This window comes from Lissotriton helveticus, chromosome 4_1 (assembly GCF_964261635.1).
Source record: "Lissotriton helveticus chromosome 4_1, aLisHel1.1, whole genome shotgun sequence".
Taxonomy (NCBI): Eukaryota; Metazoa; Chordata; class Amphibia; order Caudata; family Salamandridae; genus Lissotriton; species Lissotriton helveticus.
In genome coordinates, this window is record NC_136063.1 from 554,749,613 (window position 1) to 554,764,772 (window position 15,160).

The 15,160-nt window shown below is 44.6% G+C and overlaps 1 protein-coding gene across 4 annotated transcripts in view; it reads right to left on the bottom strand.

Annotated features, from left to right (window-relative positions):
- KCNB2 (potassium voltage-gated channel subfamily B member 2) overlaps positions 1-15,160 on the bottom strand; it is a 1,207,953-nt gene that overhangs the window by 721,362 nt on the left and 471,431 nt on the right. For all 4 annotated transcript variants that reach the window (XM_078687150.1, XM_078687151.1, XM_078687152.1 and 1 more), the window contains one exon: positions 8,622-8,744. The gene's annotated coding sequence lies outside the window, so the exon portion shown is untranslated. The remainder of the gene's footprint in view (positions 1-8,621; positions 8,745-15,160) is intronic.

Genomic DNA, 15,160 nt, shown 5'->3' on the forward strand with positions numbered 1-15,160 from the left:
ATGTTGGCAGGTCCTTGGTCATGCAGGACTTTGTAGGCGTCTCATCAAGTTTATCTCCCAGTGATATATTCAACTGGGTGTTGTCTGCATAAGAGGCGAGTTTGAAATCCTATTTCCTCACAATTTTTACTAGTGGAGAAACATAGATATTAAAAAGAGTGGGGCTCAAAGAGGAGCCTTACGGACTCCACAGATGGATGTGAAGGAGCGGGATCTGCAAGTCCCCAACAGGACTATCTGTGTCATCCAAAAAAGAGCTCAACCACTGAAGTGCATGTAAATGTAGGCCAAATTTGTGGAGTTTGTTATTCAGCAAACTATGGGAGACAGTATTAAAAGCGCTGCCCACAGGTCAAGTAAGATCAGAGTCGCAGCCTTGCCCTGATCAATTAATCATTCAATAAATCAATCAGGTACTTGTATAATGCGTACCCGTGAGCGCTGGGCTGTGGGATTCAGTCAAAAAACAAGGTCTTGAGTTTCTTTCTGAAGTAGGGCAGAGTGAGTGATGTTCAGAGGTGGAGGGGGAGGGCGTTCCAGGACTTTGCGGTGAGGTGGGGGAAGGAGCGTCCTCCTGAGCGGCAGATGCAGAGGGTCTGCCTAAGCGCAAGGTTTCTGGATGGTTGGTGGAAGTTCAGGTGGTGGTTCATGTATGCAGGTACCTGGTTGTGGAGGGCTTTGTAGAAGTGGGTCAGTAGCTTGAACCGGCATCTCTTGTGAACCGGGAGTCAGTGTAGGTCTTTCAGGTGCTGGGTGATGTGGGTTCTGTTTGGCAGGTTGAGGAGCAGTCTGGGTGCTACGTTCTGGAGTGACTGGAGTCTTTGCATTAGTTCTGTAATGGTGCCTGCATAGAGTGTGTTGCCATAGTCCAGTTGGCTCGTGATGAAGGCCGGCGTTATCATCTGCCTGGTAGGATGCCACTTGATGATCAAACAGAGCATGCAGAGCGTCCAGAAGCAGGCTGAGCAGACGGCGTTGATTTGCCATTTCATGGATAGTACACTGTCGAGGATGATGCCGAGGTTGTGGGCGTGGTCTTTTGGTGTGGCGGTAGATTCAAGTTCTGAAGAAGAGTGGGGGGGACAAGTGTAAACAGAAGGAGCTCTTAAAAGGGCCCCAATCTAGTTCCCAGAGTAAAGATTCCCATCGCCTAGGTGTTAAGTAGCCATGGAACTCTGCAGGGAACCCTGCAGAGGGGGGGTCCCCACAAGTGTCCCACAAGTGTTATGACTGTGGCCAGGAGGATCACATGAGGAGGAAACCCAAGTGTCCCAAGTGGGCACCGGCACTCACAGGTGCACAGTCACATGGGTTGGTCAGTGTAGCACTTGGGGAATAGCTGGTTCCAAGTTAAGGGAGGGAGCCAGCTAAGAGGACCCTTGTCTCACTAGAGGACAGTGAGATGATCCAAGACACCTCTTTGACTGAAAACACTAAGAAATACAGGCAGTGGGAGACCATCAATGAGTGGAGTGTGGAAGCTTTGGGAGTCACTGGAGCCAGTGTGACATCTGTCAGCTGGTGTCTGAGGAGCAGGTGATCCCCAATGCACTTCGCCAAGTAGTTACTGCAGATGCAGACAAATCAGTATGCCTGTGTAAGGTGGAGCAGGTTCCCTTTGAATGGGGGGGAGTCTCAGGTTTCATGAAGGTAGCTGTGAGTTCAACCATGCCTGTTGACTGTCTGTAAGGGAACGACCTGAAGGATTCCTCTTTGAAGGAGTTGGAACGCAGGTTACACTTGGAGATGGTGGGTCTGCCTGAGTGGGCGTGTGTGACCACTCGGTCAATGGCAGGCAGTAAGGGTGATCAAGAGGACTTGGAGCCTGAAAGAGTAACCTAGGTGCTCCAGATTTCCCCATGTTTAGAGAAGAGGCAGTTTCCACTGTCTGAGAGGAGGCAGACCTTGAGGGGAATGCCCCGGAACCTACAGGGTAACAAGTGGCTGAATTGAGGGACTTAACTGAGCTGACCCATTGGCAGCCAGAAGGGGGTCCTACCAGGGAAGAGTTCTGCATGGAGCAGCAGGAGTGCCCTTCTCTTGCTGGTTTGCAGCAGCAGGCTGCAGACCAGGCAGCTTGTGATCAGTCTGATCAGTCTGGATCACATTGGAGCTACTGGGAGAATGGTCTCCTCCATAGTGAGCCCACGGTTCCTGAAGCAGGGACAGCATGTGTGGAAGTGGTACCCAAGGGGTTCAAAACCTTCCTACTGGAGCTGCCTCATAGTGTGCCTTTGGCAGGACATTTGGGGAAGGACAAAACCTTTCAGAGGATTGTCACCCACTTTTACTGGCCCCAAGCGCAAAGGCACTCTGATGCGCATTGTAGTTTCTTGCCAAACTGGCCAGGCAAGAGGTAAGAGTGGGAAGAGGTTTAAGGCGCCTCTCCAACCTTTCCTTTTTGTCAGCACCCCTTTTTGTGGGGTCCCTTGACCCCAAGACAGCCCTAGGCAACATGTACATCCTGGTCTTGGTAAACCATACCACCCGATACCCGGAAGCTATCCCTCTCAGAACAATGACAGTGCCCATGGCGGGCCGGGCATTGACGGGGATCTCTACCCATGTGGGTTTCCCCAAAAAGTGGTATCTGACCAGGATAACAACTTCAGATTGCAAGTGTAGGACGTCTCTGTGGTAGGAGTGTAGTGTAACCTATAAGTTCACCACCCCTTACCATCCCCAACGTAATAGTTTGGCTGAGATATTTAAGTGAACCTTGAAATGCATGATTAAGGGTCTTGAAAAACCCATGTATTTAGCTACACGCTGACTTTCAGTAACCAGACTGCGCGCTTCAGGAAACTTGCTTAGGCGAACATGGAAGCAAGCCAGAAGGCGATAAAAAGTTGGTTTGACTAGAAAGCCACTCTGGTAGAGTTTCAGCCTGGCAAGAAGGTGGGGGTCATGGACACAGTAGAGCCTTGTGCTCTTCAGGACAAGTGGACTGGGCCTTTTGAGGTAGTGGAGTGCAAGAGTGATGTCAGCTGTCTAGCGAAATTGCAGACTCTCAGGAACCCTTTGAGGGTCCTGCATGTAAATAGCCTCAAACCTTACATTGAGGGGTCTGAAGTGAGCATGCTACTGGCAGCAGATTATGGAATGGAAGAGAAAAGTGAGCCTCTTCCTGACCTCCTCACTGCCCAGGAGCACAATGGGTCTATGGGGTGGGAACCTCTCCCCAACACGGAGCCCAGAGCAGCAGAGGGACTGTCGCCAGTTGCTGTGACAGTTTGCCTCACTGTTCTACTTGACCACAGGAGTCACTCAACGGTGTACCCACATTGTGGATACCGGGGACAGTCCACCTGTAAAGCACATGATTTACAGGCTGACTGACAAGGTCAAAGCCAGCATCAAGGAAAAGGTTTCCAAGATGCTGGTGTTAGGGGTGATAGAGCCCTCCAGCAGTCCTTGGGCCAGGCCAGCGGTCATGGTCCCAAAGGCTCCTTCACCCTTGTGCCACACCTGAACTTCGGTTTTGTATTAACTACTGTGAGCTCAATGCCATCACCAAGACATATGCGCACCCAATCCCCAGAGCTGATGAGCTCATAGATCTATTGGGAACTGCCAAGTTCCTCAGCTTGTTTGATTTAATGTCTGGGTACAGGCAGATTGCCTTGACTGATGGGGCCAAAGAGAGGTCTGCGCTCTCAATGCTAGAGGGGCACTACCAGTTTTGGTGGATGCCCTTTGGGTTGAAGAATGCCTCTGCCACCATGCAGAGGTTGGTTAACCAGGTATTGGCTGGACTGGAGGATTTCAGTGCCACCTACCCGGATGACATTGCAGTATTTAGCTCCAGCTGGTAAGATCAGTTGCAACACCTTTAGGAAGTGTTGGAAGCTCTACATAAGGAAGGCCTCACGATCAAGACCAGTAATTGCCAGATTGGGCAGGGGTCTGTGGTGTACTTAGAGCACCTGATAGGATGCAGCTAGGTGGCACCCCTACAACCTAAGATTGACATCAATCTGGCTTGGGAACCCCACCAAGACCTAGACAGAGGTAAGAGCCTTTTTAGGTCTCACAAGCTATTACAAAGGTTTGTCAAGGGCAATAGTGCCATTGTTGCCCCCTTATCTGAGCTGACTTCATGGAAAAGCAGCCGAGAAAAGTGATCTGGACTGATGCCTGCCAGACTGCTTTTCAAACTCTGAAAGCTGTCCTGTGCACAACGCCTGTGCTCAAGGCACTCAACTTCTCCCAATAAACCATGGTACAGATCGATGCTTCAGAGCATGGTGTGGGAGTGGTACTCACACAGTTGAATGATGAGGGCCTAGACCAACCTGTAGCCTTCATTAGTAGGAGGCTACTTACCAGGGAACAGAGGAGGAGTGCAATTGAGCGAAAAGCTTTTGCTGTGGTCTGGGTGCTGAAGAAAGTAAGACCATACTTGTTTGTGACTCACTTCCGGGTTCAGACAGACCTCAGGCCCCTAAGATGGTTAATGCAGATGTGGGGTGAGAACCCAAAACTGTTGTGGTGGTCCATTTCTCCACCACCCTGTCACAAAACACCCCAATGCTGATGGTCTGTCCAGATTCTTTTCTGCGTTAGTGATGAGAAATCCCAGGAGGGTCGGTAGTTCTTCCCAATTTTCAACTGAAGGGGACACGTGTTAGACCTGGCTTCTGTCCTCTGCCTCCTGAATTTTTTCATGTTTGTTGGACTTCGTTTTTGCTGGTTTGAGTGCTCAGGGCACTTTGCCATTGCAAATCAGTGCCAAAGTGCAACTGCTCCCTGTGTAAATTGTAATTCTGATTGGTTCTCCATGATTGCCATATTTCATGTACTGGTAGACTGCACTGTGTGTGCCCAAGGACTGTAAATCAAATACTACTCGTGGACCTGCAGCACTGGTTGTGCCCCTCACACAAGTAGCTCTTTCAAATGTGTCTCAGACCTGCCACTGTTGTGTCTGTGAGTGCAGTTAAACTGCCATGTCGACCTGGCAAGTGCACCCACTTGCCAGGCCTTAACCTTCCCTTTTCGTACATGTAAGGCACCCCTAACGTAGGCCTAAGGTACTCCCATTGGCAGGGCGCAGTGCATGTGAAAGGTAGGGCATGAACGGGTGTGTTTTACATGTCCTGATAGTGAAATACTGCCAATCTGGGTTTTCATTATTGCAAGGACTAGCTCTCCCATAGGCTAACATTGGAGCTCCATTTTAACATTTTTATAAGTGTCACTTTCCATTGAGAACAGCTAGTGAGTTGGAGTTTAGGCTCACTGAACTTAGACTTTAATAACACACATTTTAGTGAAGGTGGTTTTTAAATTGTGTGTTTGAAAATGCCACTTTTAGAAAGTGGGCATTTTCTTGTTTAACCATCTTGTGAGCCTCTGTCTGCTTATGTATTCACTGTCTGGTGTTAGACTGACAGAGGGCATTTGTGCATCCACTCCAGACACTCACACAAAGGGAGCTGAGGTGTGCCTTTCATATATTGCTGGGCGATCCTGGGCTAGAGTGGTGGGAGGAGTTGTCACTGACACCTGAATAGACTTTGGCTGCTCTGCAAAATGCTGTCTTCACTCCTGTAGTGAAACTGGGCCAGGGAGGACAGAACTTGTATTTCTGAGCAAAAGAGACTTTCTGAACAAATAATTCAAAGGAAAAATAAGTATAAGTAGAAGACCTAAAACCCCAGAACTTTATATTACTTCTGTATCAAGAGGAACCTCTGCCAAGGAGAAGGGCTGAAGAGATGTGAGGAGGAGAACTGCCTCTTTGCTGTACATTACTTTGCTGGGTTGACCTGCAGCTGCCTGCTTCTACGTGAAAGAGGACAAACACTGAACATTGCTGTGAATCCTGCTTGAGAAGCTCTCTAAGGGCTTGATGTAGAGCTTGCCTCCTGTTCTGAAGTCTCAGGGACACAAACACATCACCTGCAGCATCGCTGAACTCCACTGTTGGGAGTTCTGACCTGCATTGTGGTGCCAAATTCCATTCCTGGGCCCTTGGAGGTTGCTTTGCTGCTCCTGTTGCTGAAAATCCACGCACTGCCCTTCCAGCACCATTTTTCCTGTCGCAAACCACAGTGCAGTTGAAAAACACATGCATCGCTGCGGTGCAGCTGAAAATTCTGAAGCAGTGCCTGTTTGCAGCCTGAAAAACCACCGCTGCCTGAATCTCGAGCCCTGAGTCTCTAAAGTCTGAAACTCCCACTCCGATTCCAATGCAGGCCCTGCTGTGCACCTGATAAAAATCAACACATCACCTATTTGTGGCTACAGAATTAAATGCAGCACTTTGATCATCATTGCCTCGACCCATAGCACCTGTATTTTCTCACCCATCTCACCTGTGAGCCAAATCTACAATGACGCTCTGCTTTTTAGTAAGAAACCGACGCATAACCTCTCCTTTCAGTAAGAAACTGACGCATCACCTCCCCTGCACGACAGAAAGGAACCAACGCATCACCTTCCCTGCGAGTAAGGAACCGACGCATCAGCTTCCCTGCACCTGTTCTCATCCTGTAATTTTGGTGAAACAGTGATGCCTCCATAGTTTTCTATGGACAGAACTATTTTTTTAAAGTCATATTTTGATACCTATATGTTGGATTTTTGTCGTTTTAGTCTTGTTTGGTTTAGATAAAGATACTTACTGTATATTCCTAAACTGGTGTGGTGTTCATTTGTGGTGTTTTCACTGTGTTACTTTGTGTTATATACAAATGCTTTACACATTGCCTCTGTAGGTTAGCCTGACTGCTCTGTGACATGCTACCAGAGGGTGAGCACAGGCAAACGTAGGTGTGTGCTTTACTCATCCTGACTAGTAGGAAGGGTCCCAACTTGGACAGGGTGTATACCACTGCGAACTAGAGACCCCCAATTCTAATACAATGTAAAATACAAGAAGAGACAACACTCCCAGGAAACACAATAATATCAGATAATTTTAAAAACAAACACTACAGATAACATGCTGATGGTGTAACGGGTGTATATATGGAGAGAAGCAATAAGGAGGTTACCAGACCTCAGGACTGCAGACTATACCTGGCAGCTTTGGGGCTGCTAGCGCTGTGGCAGGAACACGAAGCTAAGGCAGTGGCAGATGGGGGATAGTCGCAAGACCAGGGGTCAAGGGCTGCTTTGGCGAATGGGGACAACCTATATGTTTTTTGTGTTTCTTGGGAGATAGGGGTAGGCCAGTTCTGGGAGGAGAGGGTGGGGGCTTATTTTCCATTTCTAACTTGGTTACCTTTTTACTTGCATATCTGTTTTAGCATTACTATTCAGTATAACTTCACTGTTAATTAAATAGGAAGCACTGCCAACACAGTGATGAGAGGTTGTCCTCAGCATCTCTCTCATTGCAAAGCAATTGTCGACCAGTGGACATCCCAAGGCACAAAACTATTACCACACAAACCTCCTACCCTTCATGGGTTGATCAGGCTGCGCTGCACCCAACCTCCCATCAGTAATAGTTGTACACTGCTTACTTACTGCCTTAGCCCTACCCCTGTAGCTAGTGACCGCTAATGGGGTTTGTCAATATACACCAAAGCAACAATCCCTCCTACCTGAGGACTTTTTCTTACCTGTGTAGATTAAGCAATGTCTGCTATCTCTCCTAATTGGCCCATACCTTCCTCTAGGGTTTTCTAAAGGGCCTTTGTCGTGCTGGTTGTGTTGACCTAGTGCTGTCACGAAGACATCTTAGAAAAAACAGGGTACTTTCTTATTCTGGATGATGCTGATGAAGTGAACTAGCCAAAGGATTCTTATTATGCATCACAGGCAACTAGATTGCAAGAAAATACCAATAGAATGGACAATGTATGCCTGAGATCACCATGAGAACACAACAACAAGCAACATAGTGTTAAGTTACTTACTGAAGCAAGCAACATGAAGCCTCAAACCTCAGCAGTCAGGACTCAGGTGACGGGTACCTTAGTAGAATCTACTGAGCATAAATTGTGCAACACTGTTGTAATTAGGTCTATGCCCAATTAAGTCCACTTCATGCCTGGGTAATGTGGTTGGGTTGGCCAAATACATTCATTTTGACAGCCCCTCCTGTAATAGTTGGTGTCACTTTAACCACTTCCACTCCACCAAGTGTGAGATCTATTGATGGTGGCAATCAACACACACCTCAATCAATCACACACAACCTGGGGGAAGAGGGTTGGGGTGTTCATGAATGGATCGTGTGGGAATTGGGGAAAGGTGAGAGATATATAAACCCAACATTCATCAAGTTAATGAGTACAGTTGTTGTGGAAGGAAGATGACAGTTCAGTTACCAAATGCAAGAGATCCCCTCTGGAATGTAAAAATCAAATATAAATATGGGAGTGCCAAGGTAAGGCTCATGGTGCATGAGGAGCAAGAGGGAAGAGCATAGGCTGGTTCCATTAACAAAGAGGTGATAAGAAACAATCTTGTACTATCAACTAGATTGGCTGATCACTCAAACAATACCAACATTTTGCTATGTCCAACTTGCTGCATGCATCTGGCTGATCACTTAAACAATAAAATTTTGCCATATCCATTGTGTGTCCAGTCAAGCAAACTCCCACCAGATAATTAGAGTTTGCCATTTGATGCACTTATCTGCATTTTCCTAATGAACATACCTCTCTCAAGCCCGCAGGTTTAGGCCTCTTAGAGTCATCTTGATTCCCATTACAGTAGATAGGGAATGGTCCTTCTTCTAGCTGTTATCAACTGCACTTTACGTTTCACCAAAAGAGGTAGGCCTGAAGTGTTGAACAAGAAAATGAAAATAATTTGATGATTAATTTAGTGTCAGTAAATAAAATGACTGTTCACTGACAATCTAAACATGATGGTTTGAAGTTAACCAATGGAAGTGAAAGTATATAAAGCCAAGTAAAATGTGAAAGGAAAGCACTGATGTTGAATAATCCCACATCCATTACATTAATATGTTTAGTTTTCCAGACCCTCCCAGCAACCACAACATGAATCATTTAGTGTAACTCATTGGTACAAATATGGAAGCAATACAAAATATAGGGCAGTCTTTTACATTTTCACTAGCAGTCCAGCAAGGCAACGTGCAAAGGCTAAGTATTGTAGGTATCGTGTTCTTATTTTGAAATGGGGGCATCTATTGCAGCAGCTTTGATCAATCAGCCTTGATCAATACAAATAAAATATAATAATTGTGTGGTCTCCTTGGTTGACTATGTGTGACATGCACTCGAGACCATTCCATTTCATGCATATTATTTACAATAGGTGGTGTAAACCACACACCATATATAAATTATACGTGTGGGTGTGTGTGTGTGCATGCATATGTATATATTAATGCAACAAGAGAATAGAAAAAATGGCAAAGAGGAAAGGATATATATAAATCTAACTCTTTACATAGGGAACCATATATTCCCCTATTAACAGTACACAGTCCTGTCATTAATTCAAGTTCCTTCTTAACAACAAAACAATCACATACCGAGGACACATGATTACATAATTTAATTATTGTAATCTTAATTCAATTCATCATAATTCTTTTAATTCTTTCATCAAACTACATACATATATACATATATATATATATATATATATATATATATATATATATATATATATATATATATATATATATATATATATATATATATATGCAGCAATTATATAGAAATCACAAAGAATTCACAATAATTCATAATGACAGGACTATGTACTGTTAATAGGGGAATATATGGTTCCCTATGTAAAGAGTGAGATTTATATATATTATCCATTCCTACTTGCCATTTTTTCTATTCTCTTGTTGCATTGTTCTTTACCCAGGTACAGGAGGGTAATTTGGGTAAATCCCTATAATTTTTTTAATACAGTTGTGTATATATTAAAGTAGTTACTACTGTTATTTTAGTCAGGAAAATACAGATCGTCCTCAAACTCGAGGGGGGGGTAATTGTGGAAGAGGTGTGGTGCAGCGGCCAGGGCGACTGACGGGGGACGCTGGGGATCACGGTTTGATCACCAGCGGCAGGGGTCTACCCAGCACCATGTGACTCTGGGCAATAGCTTGCTTAATCTTCCCAACGGCTCACAGTGCCGGGAAACCTACGGGTAGCTGTGCGCTTTACAAATACAGGATTATTATTATTATCACTCACCAAACGTGAAATGTCAAATCGATGCTCCTCATCATCCTTGGTTGTTTCAGGAACACTATAATCTTTCAAATTAAGTTTTTGTTGATTTTAATGATCACAAAAGTCTCCACATTTTGAAGTGAGAGATTGGTGCTTCTGACTGTGACAACTGTGCCAGCTGCACTGAAAACACATGCTCCAAGGATACACTGTCTATCAGACATTCTAGATTCTTTATTACCAGTCTGTTTAGCTCTGGGCACTATGCCATCTTCTCATACCAATAGGTCAATAGCTCATGATCCACGTACACCTTTGCTGTACCATCCAGATAGTTTTGGACCACCTTCTGAATTGACATTAGTACTGCCCCTTGCTGCGCCTGCATTGCCTGTGCCTCTGCACTTGAATTAAGTCCTGCTGAATGAAACCAGGCCATTAAAGAGGTTGTTAGGGAACTTGATTTTGTTAGTGCTGTGGATTTAGTAGCTGGTGGCGATGGTGTTGGTTGCAGCTACAGAGATTGCGAGTCACAGCTTACCCTCTCTGGACGGTGCACTTCAGAAATTCTATCCTGCTCTCAAATTTTCAGTCTTTCTTCTTCTTGATCACTTGCTTTACTTGTGATCCAAGTCTTACTCAGATATGCGTTTCTGAAAAAGAAATTAAAGTGGCCAGCGCTATTTTTGTATCGTGGATCCAGTATTGTGGTCTAGATGTGTGCTTTGGGGGCCACATTCTCTTTTTTCAACCTTTGATTAGTGTTCAAGTGAAAGATTAAGCTATATACCAAAGAAGCAGCTTCTTTATTGACATTCATGAACATTTATTCACTCTTTTTCAAAAAATCCTCTAGCAATTGTTCCAACGGCATTGCTTGGCTCTTGATACGGTTCTCCTTGCTGACTTCCTGTATCATGATCTTAAAAGGAAGTAGCATCGGTATAAGGCACTCTACTAGACCCATTTTTCCATCTTCATTGTCATATGTTTGGCAGTTGCACAACCCACTTCTTTGAATTACATAATAGTTGACAAACTTTCACTGCACAAACAGGAGTTGCAGCATGTAATAGGTTGAGTTTCAATATGTTGACACTTCCTCTATAGCCTGTCCGGGTTGTTCATTAGTACGCTGAATCATCCTAAACTGCTACCAGGCTTTGAATGAATTACTAAAATGAGTGTATATTCTTCAGCAGGTGACCACCATATTGCATACTATGTCTTCTTTTTTTTAAAAGTCCTACATAATTTGGTTATTGCAATGCACTAAACACATCACTTTTAAATATACAGCGTCATTCATGTCTTTGACTATATTACTGCTATTGTCAGTGGCACCAAAATTCAATTGTGAGATATCTGGGTTTAAGCCATTCTTGGTATCAAACTCATCCATGGGTTTGGGAGCTGTATGACATTTCTCCATGGCATCACAACTGTTGCATGCCACCAAATGCCCTGAAAAGCATCATCAGTGGTGAGACCAGCAGCTGTTATTTTTTCAGATGAGACAGATGGCCTCCGGTACTGTAGTGTCCACTAGAATTTCCACAAAGAACTTTCTTATGGCAAATGGAGCATACCGCAAAGTATCCTCATGGTGTCTAAGCATTAGGAAGTCCCAAACTGGGGAGAAGAATTTTCTTATACTACCAAAGCATGAAGGACTGGAGGTAAAGCTAGGTGGTTGTGTTATTTGCATTTCTGTAGGGTGTGCTGTGACTGTCGTAAGAGTGGTGACGTCTGCAGGGTTCTGGGGTCTTGCAAATATGGGAGCCGGCAGTGTTGGTGGAACAAATTGCCTTTGAGCAGGTTGACTAGAGGTGAGTCGGACTTCCTTGGCGCAACTCTCCACACTGTTGATCACTGGCTCGTCATTGCCATCACCACCTTCCTCACTTGCAACATTTTTGGAAAACTTCAGTTCACTTGCCTTTCGTGGTGAATCTTCGAATCGGACAGATTTGAATCCATGTCCAGATCATCGGAAGAGAGGTTCGGAGAAAGTGGGGGAGTATTATATTTTTTCTTTTCTGGAGATTGTGAAGCCAATGGGGGAAGAGAAGTCTTATCAACAATATCTTGCTCAGCCTCCTATTCTGTACCTACGTTTCAGTGATCTGCGGTTTACTGTGGTTCCTGTTGTTGACTTTCCTGCAATAATTGGATTTGCTGCTATAACAATTTAGTTTCAGGTTCACTATTCTCCATGAGATGCAGTCGCTGCAGCACAGCACGATGGCAGTTAGCTCTTGGAGGCATGCATAATAAACACAAAATGGCCATAAAACACACACACACACTTCACTGAACAAAGAGAAAATGGTGGCCAAGGACAAACACAGTACACACTGGCAACATACAATGGCAACTGCCCCATGGCCAGCAAATAGAGAAGGATAGAGCACAAACAAAATGGCAGTCCATGGCAAACCCACACACTGGCTGCACAAAATGGACACCGCCACACAGCCAGCAAAGAGGCATGGAGAACAAAGAACACTTGGCAGCGAATGACGTACACACATTCTGACAACACAAAATGGCCACTGCTACATGACCAGCAAAGCAGAAGACATGGAGAACAAAATAGATACTTGCCCTGTCTTGCCAAGAGGACCCAAAACATCTTGCAGCATTGCAGGGAAAGGATTGCTAAGATATCATTCACCCAATGTGTCTGGGCCCATACATGCAAGTGTCCTTTACCCACAAATATTAAATCATAAATGCAACAAATTAAAATTAAACTAAGTAAAAAAAAATCCCAACCACAATATATCACTCATACGGCACATACATAAACTCAATTTCTCAAACAACAATTCTTTTCCAAAGAGCAGCAGGGAATTTGCTTAATTTTTCCCAAATGTTAATATTCCAAAGGGGTGGACGCATCAGAGATTGCCGACAAAGGCAAGACACGATTTCCCACCAAAATGCAAATCCAAAGTGACCATGGTATGAACAAAGCAGATTGAGGAGTCTTCAGGACAGGGAGATGCTATAGTATGTACAGTAGCCTTTCAGTCTCTATAGTACATATTTCCTGTTTAAAAAAAGAATGAAAAAGCAAATTTCTCACCCCCCCCCCCAAAGAATCCATAAAATATCTTCTTGAGTATTAATTTCAAGTACGCTTTCTGACCACTTGGGTAAAAAATATACCCGAAATGATGGGCAACTGCCCATGTTAAAGAACTCCCACTTACGTTCAAAAATCTCGCTTAACACCTGGTTCGCCTTCACAAGATCATGACTGCGGTTGCCTAAGGATTACAGACGGTTTATGTTATCACGTTGTTTCACTGCTTCCATATTGTATGATTTTCCATGAACGGGAGGATCAGTTACATAATGTGGTCTCATGGCATTAATATCAGTAAATACTTGGAACTTGAATACCACAAACTTACTAAATTACGTTACTCCGCAGAAATGTAAATTATGCGCAGACCTAGAGTACCTTCGTGAAAGATCTGTAGCCAACATTCTGTCCACACACAAAAAACAACGGACCCAACTACAATTTGAATGTAATCAACCTGGTTCTGCTACTCGTACTCCCTGATCCTGAGCCATGCATATTACACAAACATTTGTGCGCGACACAATTGGGATCCTGGACTTCATTTCGTAGATCCCTAGAAAGAGTAGCATGTCAGAACCTTGGTATATTTGTTATAGGGACACTAGTACACCCTCACAAATGTAGACTCATATGGGCTTTCTTTGTGGGACTGAAGTCCCTAATATGTAGCAGACAAGTACATAGCTTGATAGAAACTCACTTCTTCTTGGGACTTGACCAAATCATATGGTGCACCTTATGTATCACGCTCACTGTCCATCATTCCGTACATACTCATTTTGGAGGCATATCATTTGGCTGGCCCATATCATTCTAAGAGAACCAGACACACCAGTTCAAGATCAGAACTGATTTCTCCAAAAGAGCTGCCAGTTCTTGCAGGTGGCACACATTTCTGTATCCCCTCGGATTATTTTTTATTATTTGCTTTACACGTTTGGCTCACACCGAGTCCTTCAATATGACACACCAGGTGCATAATATTAAATCACACATACATTTGTAGTCATAGGAAGGTAAGAGTGATAAGAAGCAAGATCAACCTTCAAGTACAAAACGTAAACATAATAAATCTCGGTATACATGCATCCCTTACAGAGATCATGCACTTGGGGGTGACTGACACCATTGGCTTTCTATCAAAGATCACCTTTGCAACCTATATAGAAGATTAATAACATATAAGCCTCGTTTAAATGTAGCTTTCATACCACAAGCGAACATTGTCCTCCGTGTATTTTTGTTACCAGATTCTTCTATAGGGAATCATTTATTTCCTGCCCCTATCTCAATATGTCACACAGTTCTTCACAGTGGGGACATCAAGGCTGGGCTACTGCAATGCCTTCTACAATAGACATTTGGACAAAACAGTCTACAAATTGTATTCATTATGCATCATGCTTGTGATGGTTCCACTCAGTCCATCATTGCAACTTGGAAGCCCACTACTGGTTCGTAGTAGGAGAAAGATATGGTCTATGTGCTAAGTTGCTGTCTTTGGACTGGGAGACCAGGGTTCTAAAGCCAGCCTGGGAACTTCACCAATGCTTGATCAAATAATGTGTGAAAATGAGCAAGTAACTAAGCACCTCATTTAGGATTCAGCGGGAAAAGGGACATAAAGTAGCAGTCCTACAGGCCCATCAAACCCACAGTCCCTGTGCCCCATTTAGAGGTGGGGGAACTGCTGGGTTACCTTCGACAGAGTCTCAGCTGGCTTCACCAATAGTAACCCCAGCCATGGTGGTCCGCCCATCACAGGCTCACTGGGCCATAGTGGCTGCTTCCCCACACTTTTGAGGGCAGAGGGACTGTTACTGATATCCCTTAGTATGTCTGCCATGCAAGCAATGGCAGACATTGGCAGGGAAAAAGTGGAATTGTCCAAGTATGCAAGGGGAAACTCCCTGTGCCTCAGGCCATTGGGAGTCCTGGT